At 33.1% G+C, this 12,399-nt stretch overlaps 1 long non-coding RNA gene across 2 annotated transcripts; it reads right to left on the bottom strand.

Moving 5' to 3' along the window:
- Nucleotides 1–798: 798 nt before the first annotated feature.
- On the bottom strand, nucleotides 799–12,005 carry LOC147064862 (uncharacterized). Of its 2 annotated transcripts, none has more exons than XR_015071902.1 (2): nucleotides 11,930–12,005; nucleotides 799–2,755 (listed from the first exon to the last, which is right to left on the bottom strand). It is a non-coding gene; the product is annotated as an uncharacterized LOC147064862 (long non-coding RNA). The 2 variants fall into 2 exon arrangements; XR_015071903.1 differs by lacking the exon at nucleotides 11,930–12,005 and adding an exon at nucleotides 11,794–11,867.
- Nucleotides 12,006–12,399: the final 394 nt, after the last annotated feature.

Raw genomic sequence — 12,399 nt, 5'->3', positions numbered from 1 at the left:
GGATCAGTCAATGTGGTTTTTTTTACTTGGGTAACTACCCTGCTTCAGAAGTTTGATCCACGGCGTTGGCTTTTACATTTTTATTTATTAATCTGTTCTGTGGTTATGAACGAGAGCTTTATTTGGTGATGAACAGATGACAGTGCTTGTCAGTGTCTATTTTAAATTAGGTTATAACTTATAAGGTATGGCCAGTTGCTAATTTTTGATTTTGCTTCAACCAATACATTTTTGCATGCCACTACGTATATACAAACCGTTTTACGAAAGTTTATTTGGCACTGTTCGGTTACCAGGAATACAGCGGAAAACACATTTTGAAAATAGCCGATAAACTGGATTATTTGTTAGGTTAACCTAACCAAACCTAACCTAACCTAACCTAACCTAAACTTACCCAAACTAACAAATAATCCAGTATATCAGGTATTTTCAAAATGTGTTTTCCGCTGTATTCCTGATAACCGAACAGTACCTACCGTTTATTTTTTGAAAGAAAAAGAAACAAAAACAAAAAATGCTGAGGCAAATTTTGCCGTCCGTTTGCCGTCCATCAGTGTGCAAATTTGATATGGTGTAGGCTTGCTATTTGGTTGTAAAAAATAAAATAAGCATATTGTTCTCAAATTTTCAAATTTTTGTTTTAATATTACATATAATTTTATGATTATAATATATTATCACTATTAATCACTCATCTGTTGTAAATGACTTAATAAAATTATTTTATCCACTCTACGTCACTACGTAATGCGAATTACAGTAAACGACAGTAAGTACATAATATTATTTATTTGTTTCAACAATCTTGTATAAAAATAGTACTAAATCAAACTTAAAATTTGGCTTAACCAAATTATATTACACGAAAAAATAAATAAACATGATATTATATTTGTATAAAACCCACTTCGATTTTAATATATGATATTGTATTAGGTAGTATGTATTATTTATTATTTATTGACCCTCTTATGTGATACCTTCAAACTGTATTGTATAATATTAGATCACGTACTAGAAAATGAATATCTACATTGGCAACAATATAATAAGGCCAGGATCTTTGACGGGCCCTTTATCGCCAAGGTTAAGGACAGTGTGATGCTCTACAGTAGCTATTCCCAAAATTTACACGTGGATTATCATGTAAGTATATCAATCACCATACCACATTAAATTGTATCGCATAATCACAAATTTTAAAATTGTAATATTAACATAGTAAAATAGCGCAGCACGCGTTTTTTTTTTTAAACTATTAGAGCAAATCTGTGATATGTTTTTATCTCACTCTGCCGGTCGACTCGCTACGCCGGACCTCTCCTATGCCCGGGACCCACGGCTAGAGCCCTGTCAGCTTCCTCTTTGTGGGGGCCATGATAGGCATACTGTTATTTCCAATAGATATCTCTAGTATTTATCAGTTCCATGAACAGAAATCATAAGTTTATTACGGCACACTGTTCAAAACCACATACGATTACCACATAAGTCTTTCTAATATATTATTAAATGCACATGTTTTACTAATTGGACGTCCTCGTTATATGGCTGAGACATGGCCAAAGGATGGACGAGACGTATGGTAAAGAAATAAACATTCGGGAAGTCGGAAATCAATCAAAGACCTAGTTGACATCAAACAATTTAAACAGACTTGGATAGATCCACATATTGTAGTAGAAATAAGGAGAAGAATAATATTTTCTCTAAATGTGGGGGGGGGGTTATTATTAATTACAAAATATCTACAGTTTAGGGGAAGAAACATTAAAATCTGTTTGGGTGCCTTATATTAAATACTTTGATTATGGAACTGTGATCACAATCAAGGAAAAACTATAATTGTATTATGTAACTTTGAAATTAATGGAATTTTTAATCGTCGCGGTACACAAGTAACTTTTAATGGATGACAGTATCTGATACAATATTAAATTATTGTAAATTTGAATGGATATTATGTGTATCGATTTAAATATCGATCAAATATGGGTTACTGCACATCACCCATTGCGATGGTTAAATGCAAGCAAATTTTACAGGAGGACATTCTAGGTAAAAATCTCCAAAAGACATTTCGGACTTGAGGATAACCTCCGCATTTCAGACGCCGTTATTTTGATAGCATAAAAGAACTTTCTTGGGGCAGCTATCACTATGTCCTGAGAGAAGAAGAGGATCGAGAGGAATGGAAATTCTTCGTCGCTTAAAAAATGATATAATTCCATGGTGGTCACGATCCTCGGCATTGAGGGAACGACCAAGAAAAAAAAATGGTAGGTACAGGGTAAATACTTGGTTGGTTTATCAACATAATACTCAAAAGCAAAAATCACTATACATATAACACTGGAATACATTTAAATACTCTTGTGAAAATGGCTAATGATCTCGATTATACAAAATCTTATCAACAATGCGGAAAGTAAATGCACTTTGTAAATATAATAAAATTAAAAACACGTCTAAGTAAATGGATAGATTTCTAATGATATAAATAATCCGGGGCTGCTTTAGAAGATGGGTCGACACTTCCCGGTGGCAGTTCTCCTGTAACCCTCAGGGCAGTCAATAATTGGCGCAGTGATCATATTGTGGGCCTTGGACGCGTTCTTGGGTACGATGACTTCTTCCACGATCTGGTTCGCTGCTTCGCCATTATTGGAATTCTGCTCTTGGGCTTCAGCAGCTGGTGGTGAATCACTTCTGTCTTTGTTGTCTGATTGGACGTTGCCTGACATTTTGATTTCTGAAAAATAGATTTTTTTTTTAAATTAGTAAAAATAAGTTTTCAAAAGACCAATCTTAAAATTGTTCATTGAACCAATCATGACGCGTTACTCGTAAATATAGATTAGGATCAAATTTAAATGTAAATCCATCATAAATACGCAGTGACGTGCCGTGGTTTTGGCGAATTATGCGTTGCTTAGGGGCTGCACATTATAAAGGGCGAAAAATGAAGGAAAAATTGTGAATATTACAACTATTCTGAGTATTTTCCCATGAAGAAGACGATGCAGTTGATTTATTAGAATGTATCGACATCTTAGTTTTAAAAAATAACGGAAGCATAAAAAGGTAGGTACCCAATGACGGTTTATCGCAAAGCTAAATTTTTCAAAAGAGAGTCCCCAAATGTGTCAGAACCTCAGACTTCTCAATAACACATGTGTTTGAGAGTATCTTTCGTGGAAATTTTAGATGATATTGTGTAAGATTTGTATTGCATTTGTGTCAGTTTAAGCAAAATACATAATAAAATATGTAGCCTAGGAACCAGGGAACTCAGAAATAATGGGAACTGAAATACCTAACGGGTAAGACGATGGCAGGTAACCGACTCGAGTAAGGAAGAATCTGGGTTAAACTTACACACGTGTCAAGAATACGTTGTACGTCGAATTCTGAAAACTGCTCTCGGTTTATGCATTTACGCTCATTTAATGTTGGTGTATTACACACACTATTGCACGTGCATAATGCGTGCTTCATTTTCGTAGGACACTCATACATTCAAAACTTAGCATCAAGATGCGGCGTATTGAATATAGCCTATTGGTATTCTTTTTATTATCTGTTCTGTGCTAGGAACCTAACAAACTTTAATAGAATTTAGGAGTAAAATGGAAAGAGATGACATCATAGGTACATTTACTTACAGTTACTTCTTGAATATGATTACTAGCAGTGACGTCCTAAGACAAAATGCCGCCCCTGGGTAGGGCCATAATGTCACCCCATTTTTATCATCCGTGCTCGTGTCACCAAGGACATCGAAGGGCAACGGAAATAAACTAGACATCGCGAACCCGACGAAAAATACAGTCCTGTTAAACCTTTTTTGTTAAATTTGTTTCCAACCAGTGAGCTGAATTTTTTTAATGGAAAGATATTTTCGTTATTAAGTACTCAGTTTAGGTAGCTATTTCTATATATTATACCAAATGATTCTCCTCGATTTGCCGCCCTGCGTGTAACTGCCGCTCCCAATCGACGCTCAATCTGCCTACCCCTACGGGACGTCACTGATTATTAGATGAATAATAATATAACACTACATTTGTCATATCTTATATTATATTGATGATATCATGTACTTAGCTACTTATTTTTATTATGATGTCTCATATAAATATTGCCATAAACAGATATCGTATACCTGACCATTTACATATTTTCTAAATATACCAAATATCGACAAATTAATCATGCTTCAATATCTAGTCACAATATAATATTATCTACAGGTTTTTGACGTAAATTCGTGACATCAACCTACCTACCGTCTAGTGGTCGAGTACAATCTAGGTAGATAAAAGATATAGATTATAGAGATAGATTATAATATCGTCTGTAGAAAGGAAAAAGGACATAATCCACACAAAAAAAAATTTACATGAGGCACAAAAGCGTTTTTTATGGTTTTCAGTCAAAGTTAAAATACAAAAATTAATAATTTGGTTTTGCACTCGTGTATTCCTAATCTGGTATTAATTATTAACCTTAATTATTAAATTATAAAACCGTTATTTTTGTCGGAACGAAAACCGGAACCGACCCGAAAATCGGGTTTTTTGGTTTGGTAAAATAAGTTCAAACACATGATCTTACATCCAACTTCAGTTGTCGCAGACGCAACACGTCTGACGTCTTGGGTCTTGACTATTGGGTCACTAAAATATGGTCACCAGCTTTTCCCTGCACCACCCGCCACGTCTACACACCCGTTATGTAGGCGTATACCGTGGCTTGACGAACGTTAGGCGCTCTTCAAATTTGTACTGAAAGTGTCCCAGGAGCAACTTCATAGGCCTTGGTTGGCGTGCACTAGTGTGCGTGATTCCTACTTCTATATAATGTACTACGGTCAAATATTGTCACTCTAAATTATGGTAGAAAATAAATTTCTAATACAAATAAAAACATTTAAAAATTATACACTCCGAGCTGAACCGAAAATCGGATAAACCGTTATTTTTTTTTAAATGAAAACCGAAACCGAATCTATATCAACTGTGTTTAGGGAAAAGGGCGTAACCTTCGATTTTTCGAAAAGTGCTTTTATTAGATATTAACAATGTATTTAACTAAATACACGTTATGTAAAAAGGAAGTAATTCGCAAATGCCGATTTATTATCTAAATTCAGGTTTTAATTGAGCTTTAATGAAGTTTTAATTTAAGGAAAAAACTATTTACCGTCAATTTTAATGATATTTCTGTAATAACTTCTTTAATTATTAGTAGATCGGAAAGATATAACACCAAATCATCAATCATCATGCACCCAATGTCTGCCTATTTTTTTTATTAAAATTAAACCAAAATCATTCAGATAACGTTTTTTGCCTCTCTTATAAAATTTGTTCTGTGTGGGTTACGCCCATTTTCCTAAACACGTCGAATATATATTTTTTTACCTGAACTGGAACAAAACCCGTGTATTTTTCTGTTTAATATTGTCAAAAATTAATGATAAAATTGATAGAGTAGATAAATATCGAATTTGCAGATAATTTTAAACAATAAATGAAAATGGACGGCATTCTAAGTCTCCTTCAGGGCGGCATTTTGCCTAGAGACGTTACTGGAATGCTCCGATAGTATTGACAATGAAGTATCAATAATACTCGTAGCATTGTACGATAATCGTATCGTAAAAAATGTGACCACATACTAGAATCCATACCCACACTTACGTTATATCACACACACGTATAATCGTATTGATTTTATCTTAATTCAAGTACCTACCTATCTAAGTGCTTACACATGCCACAAATATTTTTATTTAATGGTCAATCAATCAGAAAATACAATATGAATAATAAATTTCTAGGAATTTAATCGGAATCTTAAAATCATACAAAAATTTACCTTTTATCTTTTTATTCACACTTTTTATGTTAGTTTGAAGTGTTTAGACATCCGCCTAGTCAAATATTTTGGATGTTTCTTTCTATATTCTATTTTTATGTTCGATACCACGTAACATCTTTACCTGGCCCAACGTTGTTAAATCAATAATTATGTTTTCTTTATGTCTAAAATGTCACCGGAAAAATGGTCTTTTTCCTAGTATAGTCAATAACTCGTGATTACAAGATTGAGCAGCGACGCGTTTCTTTGATGTGAATGACGCAATCGATTCACCGAAATATTTTAAAGGGGGCATCGGAAGAGTTCAAATCAGTCACGAAAGTTATTAAATTACCTATGTTGAAATAAAAAAAATAAAAATATGCATTTCTCACAAACTTAGTGTAAAAAAATATTACGCAAAGCTATAACATAATTCGATTTTCCAATTACCAAATTGGTAGATATACTGCTGACTGCTTGTCCATATAACTTCTTCACATTTAAACTCAGTTAGCCAGTGGTAGATTGAGGAAATTGAAACCGTGGACCTAAACCCGTTATGAAGCTATTGAAAGTGGTCTTTCATGATGCTCCGCATAGTAAGTTGCCTAGTTGTACTCCAAACACAAATTGAAAAGCAATTTGTGTATTTTCCATACCCAGTTTGGATGTAAGTGATGTTTTAAATCTAAGGCGTAAAACCCACTTAACGCAGCAAGTGGGGCTCTCGCGCAAAATTTCACAAGTGGCGCGTAAATCAACGAAAATACAACGTAATCAAATACGCCAGCGCACACTGGATTTGACGACGCATTATGCCTGCCTGCCCCATGAGTCATCGTTTTTTGGCTTCTCGGCGATACGAATTAACGAAAATACAACGTAGTCCATTCATTGAAAACGGCGAGCTAAATCACGCTTCTCGAAGCGTCGTCGATGCGACGGGCTAGAAGCTATTATTTAAGAACAGCGAACTCTTTGTTTAGTTATTGCGTGTCCGATTTTAATTACAAGCCCCGAGATATTTAATAATATTTTTATTGCTTTGTTATGAGAGACGCTGATAATAATAATTATTTTGTGCTGCTTGAGCCCCTTATTACATAGGTGAAGGGTGGTAATGCGCGGGTGGGAGGGGGCCTACTCAGTAGTGAGCGCACCGAGCGCTTTCTTGGTGGGCTTTATGCCTAAGATGTCGGTATTTTCTAACAAAGCGATCGAATCGTCCTGCTTTGTTGAAAACCGCCACTTGGTCGTATTCGTTCCTTTGTTTTCCGCCCTTGAGGGGGATGCTCCTACCTACCAGAGGCACCTAGCGGAAAAATACGAAGCTTGCAATTTGAGACAAATTTTTGATAATTTACAATTTCAACTGTATTAATTAATAAATATGTATCTGAAAACATTATAAAAAAGATAAACTTACAATTGTAAAAAAAATGTGAATTTGTTACATATTTACGTACACAGTTACGTTATTATTACATTACATATATTTTATGGTCATATTTATTATTAAAATTTAGTTTATTAAGTTTTCAATTTTTCCTCGTAGTTTTAATATTTTTTTATATTTATTTTAAAAAACATCGATTTTTATAAAAATATAAATGTGTATAACTTGAAATCCTTTTTAGTTATATGAAATCTTATTTAGGTATGGTCCCAATATTTAAGCTCGATTTGATGCGACATTTGATTATTACGACAATATAACTCGACCGCCGGCATTTTAAATTTAGCAAAACTGAATAAATATTACAACACGCTTATTATTACTATAGTTGTAGAGGAAATAAAATTTTTATTATGTAAAGTCTCAACAGAAGTGTAAAATAGAATTGAATTCACTAATTCATTACTACGGTACCTCGGAGAGTTTAGCTTCAAATAATCCGGCATGTAACATGGAGTGAATGGTGTTGATAAAAGTCAAGAAAATGTATTATACAAATTATTATATTATGGTCATAATTGACTATTTTATTTGCCCATAAGCATGTATTTTACATATAAGTAATAAAATTGCAAACAACATGATTATCATAATGTCGTTATTTACAATATAAAATGAAATAAAAATTACAATTTAATAAATATAAACATTTAGTATTAATAGTTCGTAGAATATAAAAGAAGAAATAACATATCATTAGACATTACTATTTATAAAATAATATAAATATTGTATATTAATAATTACCTATACAAAACGTCACATGAATTTCACTTACCTACCTAAATGTTTTTATTGTTATCTATGAATTATTCGGACAGCTCAAATTTAATGATTCTATATTTGAAAGTAGAAGTATTAACTACGCCTGAAAAACAAATAAAACCCAGTGAAGTCATTTTAGGGTGAAGAATTTCATTAATCAATGCATTAACAAACTCCAAAAGTGCTTTACAACATCTTGCCGCAGCAACTCGCTCACATAACAGTAAAACCATAGCATACCACATCCTTGACCAGATCGACGCCGATAAAAATAGAGGAGAAGATCTATGCCTTCAATGGATCCCATCGCACATGGGTATTGAGGGCAATGAAATGGCGGATGATCTGGCAAAGGAAGCTGGCCATTTAGAGGTACCATATCAGTGGATACCAGAAAACCTGGACTGGAATGAGGCTATAAAGAAAATGGGCCAAAGTATGTGGATAGATTTTCACCATAGGGCATCATTAGAAAAGGGGAAACGGAGTAAGTCTATTCTGCCATCACCACGGAAGGTGCCCTGGTTTGTAGAGTCTCCTTTGACGAGGAATGGGCTTAAGTTAATACTGAGGCTAAGAACAGTGCACACAATGGGCAAAAGATTTGATGTCCTCATGGGAAGAAGCGAATCGCAGCTCTGCGATGAATGTCATGTTTTATGACATTGTACATATAGCACTACAATGCCCTAAATATGAACGTCACAGAGTACAGCTGCGAATTGCGGATATCTATGAGAATATCGACGAATTGAAAGGTGTCCTGGCGGTGGGTAAAACGGAAGAGCTAGCAAAATTAAAGTTATTTAACAGAATAGGAGTGAGGACCTGATCGACGGATCCCCTTCTAGAAGAGAAAAGGCGATATGACAGCGAGTCGCAGTCAAAGCATCGGTAAAATCACAAAAAAAAAATCAATGCAGTTGTATAATATGAAGTTTTAATCTTTTTCGCTCTATAATAATCGTTGGACACCAATATGTTTAAATAAACCCATCGAATATTGTGAAAAGACGTATACTGAACGTAATAAGCGACGTGATTGTGTAATTTGACAGCGTGGATTTAAATGTCGAGAAAACCACCCAAGAGGAAACGCGTATTTTTTAAATGATATATCTATGATTATATAATTAATAAAAAGAGTGTGCTCTATTCAAATTGATATATGTTCGGCACTATAAAAATCGATGTGAAAGTTGCTAAAAATTAAATATACTGGTGTTTAAATAAGAAATAGATGTATTATCCAAGATATTTTAAAGTTTAAGTTATGTAGAATATACATTTCAATGTCATATTATTTACTAATGTGGTTTAATATCTATTGTAATCATGAGGACTTCAGGTTATCTTTATAAGGGTGACAGAGGGTCTATTTAGTGCTAACACCGCGACTGGCGCGTTTGGAGTAGTTGGCCATTAGATATACTTAACGTGTTATTTAAATGTGGTAATTAAAACGTCAGCAGTGATTGTGCTTATGGGGTCTCAAAATCTCTACGTCACCAAAAGTTTGCAGAAAAAAATATTTTCTTAAAATAAACCTTAATATTTTACGAATATTACTTTTTACGAGACTGATGATTGAATGACAACTAACAATTAAGTCAACCGCGCCAAGCAAGGATGTTGGGGGTGCGATGCATCCGGCTGGCAGATGTAAGAGGGTGGAAAAAAAATTGTTGTCAATATTAAAAAAATATATTGATTAATGTTGAAATATATAAAGTACCTACGTAGGTATATTGCGTGCCGATGATAGGCGCCAATTTATTGTTAATTGCAAGAATTAATATAAAACGTATATGTACATTTAAAACTACAATATAATTTAAATTATGTATTGTTATTTAGATCACTGGATTTAGGACTAAAATTAAGGTTTTAAAGTGGCATCTATTTAACTATACATAAAAGCATATATTGAATGGCATGATAAGATATTTGCGTGATGATTATTGTTGAAAATTTTGATAAAACAAACTATAGATTTACCTACATATACAAAACACAACGCCCGATGTAATTTTTAAATACGTAGTTTGTTTGTAAACAGTAATGTTAAAAACCAATTAATTAGAGAAACATTTCCAGCTGAAAAATACGTAATTTTCCCGATTATTATAAGTAAGTATCTAAAATAATATTATGTTTTATTGTATCATTCATTATATTTACATGAACATTTTGATATCTAAAATATATTAAAAACACTCAGTCGATCACATTATGCTTTTGAGTATATTTTTGTAGTATAAATCTGTTGGGTGTAAGTATGTTATGTTATTTCAAATATATATCGAAATTATTCCACATTGTTCTATTGATATCTAGAATAATAATATACTACTAACTACTATCATCATATTCGCATATTGTTTACTTTTGAGATAATCAATTCAGCCTATATTATAATATAAACCTAAAATATAATATTATTGATTAGTTTTAGTAATTAGAACTAAATGCAGTTGGGTGTTTTGTGTAAATAACGATAACGCATTTATTTTTTTGGTTTAGGTGATTTCAGATTTCAGATCAAGCAGTCGAAATGCATGTTGAAAAAAATTATATACCTACATACACGTAATCTACCGAGGGTTAGAGCATTTCCACAAAACCTACATAAGTACATGAAGGTCTAAGGCACTATTAAGCATGGGTGTAAGCATAGAGATATGGTGTAAGCACCATCTTTAGATTAATAAAGCCTGAGCATAATTTTTTTCACAAGCAACGAGTTGTCCACTTTTCAGCTGTCAAAATTAGATCCCAGATTGCTTGACATATTGATTCGCACTTTCTCGTTTCAAATTGAATTATAAAAAATTCTCAATTCAAATATATGTGCTATCAGTGTTATTTATAAATAATATACATTCCTGTTATTCATCAGCTGTCAACATCAGACTAGCTCTTCACACAAAAACGGGTGGTAATATCGATTTCCAAAAAATATGAAGCATTGATCTATGCATTACATTTGTAGAATGTGTGTTAATGCTAGTGTATTATTTATCATGTAACTCATCTATCCAAATTTAACCATTCCCTGTGTAAACACGACAAACGCGTCAATATGAGCACTTTATAGAACAATGACAGGTCATCTATAAATAGACAACAACGGGAGGGGCGGAAAAAATAGGACCACTCGTTGTGAATGTATCGGCTTTTTACTTGAGTCGGCAATGGTGTAAGTGATGTTTTAAACTGCGACTGCATCGTCTGCTTTGTGGAAAATCGCCACTGCTTTCAAAACTTGAAATGATCGTATTCATTCATTAATTTGCCGCCCTTAAGCACCACATGATCTGCTTGCCCCTTCAGGACGTCACTGGTCAATATTATAAACTAAACAAAATATTATGTGTTGTTATTTTTTTCTATCAAATTAATTTCTTTTATTTTGTTAACTGTCAATTCATGGTGGAACTGCATTGTATTGTTGTTTTTATTTATAATAGATAAAAATTTATGTACCTATTGTTATATTATTTCTATCGCTTTGAATTTTGTTTGATAAATATTGTTTTAAAAAAATGTATTCAGTTGAAAATGTCCCACTGAGGCGGACGAAACCGGTCCTAATATATTAATTAAAAGTGGAATAAGTACTATAAAAAAATTGCGTTTTATTAAATAAAAACAACAATATCAAATTAATCTTAACAATATATTCACTGATATGACGGTACCTAATCACAATTTGACACATGATATCGAAGATAACAATAATATAAGAAAATCAATAACACAACTACAAAATCACAGCCGTGAAGCAGGCCACAGTCACGGTAATGGCCACGAAAATGAAACAAATTTTATACTCACTTTTTTTAATGAATTATTGCAAAATTCAAGACCGTGACGATGGAGTGTTCGGAACACAATGAAACGTGAAAATTTCTGGTTGAACGTTTAAGATAGTAATATAAATACACACACATATATATATATATATATATATATATATATATCAAATCGCCCCCGGACATGAAAAGCAGACGCGCCGAAAGCTATATACAATATGTTTTTAGAGTTGTTTACGAAAGTGCGACATGTTAGCACAACTTAACTGTTTGTTATTACAGCAGGGCTTTTAAACGAAATAAACAAACGTGTAAAAATATACATTCATTCCCAAAAAATTGCAGATTTCTCAATCAAGACGCTTTCAATGATTACGGATCAGTGCATTTTAATCACGCTTTTTATCGTTAACACGTCTCTTCCAGTGGTCGAAAATGAACATTGCAACTTGAAAGTGCATTTTAATATTTTTCAGATCATCATTTTCTTTT

The sequence above is a fragment of the Rhyacophila brunnea genome, unplaced genomic scaffold (assembly GCF_057557595.1).
Source record: "Rhyacophila brunnea isolate RB1 unplaced genomic scaffold, BYU_Rbru_1.0 scaffold_7, whole genome shotgun sequence".
Lineage (NCBI taxonomy): Eukaryota > Metazoa > Arthropoda > Insecta > Trichoptera > Rhyacophilidae > Rhyacophila > Rhyacophila brunnea.
The sequence above is the reverse complement of the archived record's forward strand: the minus strand, read 5'-3'. Positions and strand labels throughout refer to the sequence as shown.